Source organism: Podarcis gaigeae, assembly GCF_964106915.1.
Source record: "Podarcis gaigeae genome assembly, chromosome: 4".
NCBI classification, from domain to species: domain Eukaryota; kingdom Metazoa; phylum Chordata; class Lepidosauria; order Squamata; family Lacertidae; genus Podarcis; species Podarcis gaigeae.
The window spans coordinates 78,215,314-78,219,289 of record NC_139677.1 but is presented as its reverse complement, the minus strand read 5'-3'; the positions used below and the strand labels follow the sequence as shown (position 1 = coordinate 78,219,289).

The window sequence follows — 3,976 nt, the reverse complement described above, 5'->3', positions numbered from 1 at the left end:
TCTCAATCAGTCTTTAAAAGAGCCCAAGGCAACGAAGTAAAATCGCCTATGATTGGTGGGCGCACATATCACATGAGATTGTCCTTGATCTGGCTAGACCTGTTCTTCGATTGCAAGAGGACCCAAGATCCTCTGATTGTACTGGAATGTTGTGCACCAACCCATTCACCAAAGCTGGTGGTGTTTCTGTTATTTCATTCTGTCAAGCGTGACCAGGTGACTCATCCATGTGCAATCTTTAAAGTGGATAGGCAAATAAAAATAATGTACAAAGACGCGCAAAGGGATGTTAACATTGTTACTAAGCGTACATGAAGAAAAACGTGGACATCGTAGTGGAAGAGATAAGAAAACAGAATTTTAAAAATGCATTTTGCCTAAAGGCAAGATGATTTAAAAAAATGTGTTTAAGATTTCGTCTCCCCACCTCCTTCAAAATGTTCATGTATCTCAGCTGAAGTTCTCTCTCTCTCTCTCTCTCTCTCTCTCTCTCTCTCTCTCTCTCTCTCTCTTCTCTCCAGTTCTATGTGTCCTGACACAATTCAGATATGTTTAGGCTTTATATAAACAAAGTCCTTGGATTTGTAGTTGCAGTGTGAGCGATAAGGTCCAATTGGGGAGAGGTGAGACTGTTGAGGTTCCGAAAGAACAGGTCATAACGAAATAAAATCCTGTATCAAAACTCAGAATCATAGAATTGTAAAGTTGGAAAGTACCCCGAGCGTAATCTACTGTAGTTCAACCCCCTACAATGCAGGAATCTCAACTAGATTGTACATGACAGGTGGCCATCCAACCTCTGCCTAAAAACCTTCCAAGGAAGGAGAGTCCATAACCTCTCATTGGAGTCTGTTAACTTGTTAATAATCATTCAAATGGATGCCTGAAAATGGCTATGTGGTCTACCCCCCTCCTGCCCCCCCCCAGCAGGCTCCTGTGCCATGAGAATGGCAGTCAGAAATTCAGCAGAGGTGGTTGAAGGAAGCAGGGAATAAATGCCGAATATAAAGAACTGTGTTTAAAGTCGCTTCCAGCACAATGTTTTCTTAGAAGCCACAATGTCTCTAGCAGGGCTTGTTCCATAGTCATTATGTTTAGGATTGAAGCCTTTCCTGTATTAATGAGCGATTGGGTTAAGCATTGCCTGAATACCTTTTTCTCCTGCTTCCATCATTAAAAGGACTATACTTTATAGTGGAGATAACCTTTCAATTACTATTTTACTACAGGGTCAAGAGGAAGAATTACCACTAAGTTATGGTGAAGAGATATTCTTCTACTGCAGAATCATGAATAGGGAGCAGGGATTTCCAATCACCACCAATCAATCTCTTCTTCCCTTTCCACCTTTAACCCCTCAATGCAAGGAGATAAGAATATATGTTCCAACATCATTTCTTCTAATAGCAAACTCAGGCTGTGAGTGCCAACAAGACTAGAACCAAAAAGGGACACCTGGGCAGCAAGACCGGCGTATCAGCAAGCTATTGTTTACAGCAATAGGACAAAACTTGTTTTTTTAACAGCTAAAAAGGCAACAACAACCATAAAAAATTGCCAAATGCAGACTAATAAGGACTGCTCAGTAGCTATGGAATGTAGTGCAGCTGGAAAAGCGAAGCAAACCCTGGCATGGATTGTCCCACTTGGAAAATTTGGCTGGCAATCTGAAGGGAGCATTCCTTGAGGAAGAACTCACCAGCAAATAACAACAACAATTTATTTTTTATACCCCGCCCATCTGGCTGGGTTTCCTCAGCCACTCTGGGTAGCAACCCAACAGAAAATTAAAAACACGATAAAACATCAAACATTACAAACTTCCTTAAACAGGGTTGCCTTCAGGTGTCTTCTAAAAGTCAGATAGTTGTTTATTTCCTTTACATCTGATGGGAGGGCGTTCTACAGGGCGGGCGCCACTCCCGAGAAGTCCCTCTGCCTGTTTCCCTGTAACCTCACTTCCCTCAGTGCGAGAACTGCCAGAAGGACCTCAGTGCTGGACCTCAATGTCCGGGCAGAACGATGGGGGTGGAAACTCCCTATCTCCAAGAGAACTTAAGGGCTTCTGTTCCAGACTGGCTAAAGTCCAGATAACAACTCCTCTTAGGAAAGCTGCATACTGCAACATTTTATTGCAAGTCTGAAAGCATGTGATTATGAGCAAGGTTTCCTTACCCACTCAGCCTTATGTTGTTCCCAGTACTCCAGGTGCAGGAAAAGCTTCCTGTTTAATAGTCAATCTGCCTCACTCTTTCTAGCAATACAAGGCATTGAGAGGTCTACAGATTTCTATCCTGAAAAGACAGCAGATCCGGTGAGAAGCAGTAGCTTTCATGATGCTCTTCTCTATGCTTTGAAAATCTTCACCTGCTGATTCCTTGATAACCAAGCTGTTAAAGGAACAGGCCAGAGTAACCAGCAATCCTACGAGGCCTATACTAGTAGTTTTGTTACTAAAGACTGTGCTGTACGGCAGTGTGTTCCGATCCTACCTCCAGTAAGCAGCATTAAATGGGTGCACATGTTAAGGTATGCCGGAGTGGGGCATCATTTTTTATCACCCATGCTTCTTAGCATCTCAGTGAAGCCACTGGGAGCAGCCATTGTGAGTTTTTGGGGTGGGATGTCATTAGTACACCAATGGCACTCAGCTCTATGGTCACATGCTTGCCATACATTTAAAGCACTCTTGCGCCACTTTAACTGTTGTGGCTCCTCCCAAAGAATCCTGGGAACTGTAGTTTTTTAAGGGAGCTGGGATTTGTAGCCCACTGGAGGATCACATAACAGCTCTCAGCAACCTTAACAAACTATCCTCCCCAAGATTATTTGGGGGAAAGTCATGACCATCAAAGTGGTATAAGGATGTTTTAAATGTCTGGGGCATCATTTTTTAATCTCTGCTACATCTGGATCAGGTGAGGCTGTGCTGGCCCTGGACTGTGGCTTAGACCAAGCAAGGTCCTTACCTGTCTTGGTAAAGGGGGAGGGGTCACAGGTATGGGGGCAGGGCAGTTCACATCTTATAAAGGAGAAGAACTGCAGAATGTAGACTTCCTAAAATGAGTTGTTTTCTGGACTTTAGTCATTCTGGAAGAGTGTGTTGTTTAGTCTTTTACTCGTGTCTGACTCTTCGTGACCCCATGGACCAGAGCGCGCCAGGCACCCCTGTCTTCCACTGCCTCCCGCAGTTTAGTCAAACTCATGCTGGTAGCTTCAAGAACACTATCCAACCATCTCATCGTCTGTCGTCTCCTTCTCCTTGTGCCTCCATCTTTCCCAACATCAGGGTCTTTTCCAGGGAGTCTTCTCTTCTCATGAGGTGGCCAAAGTATTGGAGTCTCAGCTTCAGGATCTGTCCTTCCAGTGAGCATTCAGGGCTGATTTCCTTAAGAATGGAAGAGTACCCGTTGCTAATTTTTTGGGCAGCGGTTTGGGGGATGTGGAGGAGGTCCTCGTATATCACTATCTTTAACACGACAGGCAGAACTTCAACAGGTCTAGCCTTTCCTAACATGGCTATGCATTAATGAGGGGAAATAAGGAGGGAAGCTGAATCTGGCGCTTTGAAAGCCAGCGCAGAAAATGTCCTCAACACATTTCTTTCCCGCCACCTCCTCCACATGTACTGCAGCAAATCTCTGCAAAAGGTCACACAGCCTACACTTTGGATATGTCTAACAAGCATGCAGCAAATTCAGCGATGACTCCACATCGACTATGTGTTATTGGTGGGGGGAACATATATATATATATATATATATATTAAAAAAACCCTGTCCAACTGTTTAATTAAAAGAAATAGAAATGATTTCTTTTTTTATTTTAATGGAATAGTATTGCTGGAGTTCTAGGAAGCGTGAGGAGAAAACAGGGCAAATCTGATTTCAGGAGGAGCTATGTTGGCAGCTGAGACAGAATCTTGCCCCCCAAATGTCAAATAACCAATATGGTGACTCTCCATAAAAAGCAGCAA

At 43.6% G+C, this 3,976-nt stretch overlaps 1 long non-coding RNA gene across 1 annotated transcript in view; it reads right to left on the bottom strand.

Annotated features, from left to right (window-relative positions):
* Window positions 1–3,976, bottom strand: part of LOC310844022 — a 322,076-nt gene that overhangs the window by 124,313 nt on the left and 193,787 nt on the right. The gene's annotated exons all lie outside the window — the stretch shown is intronic.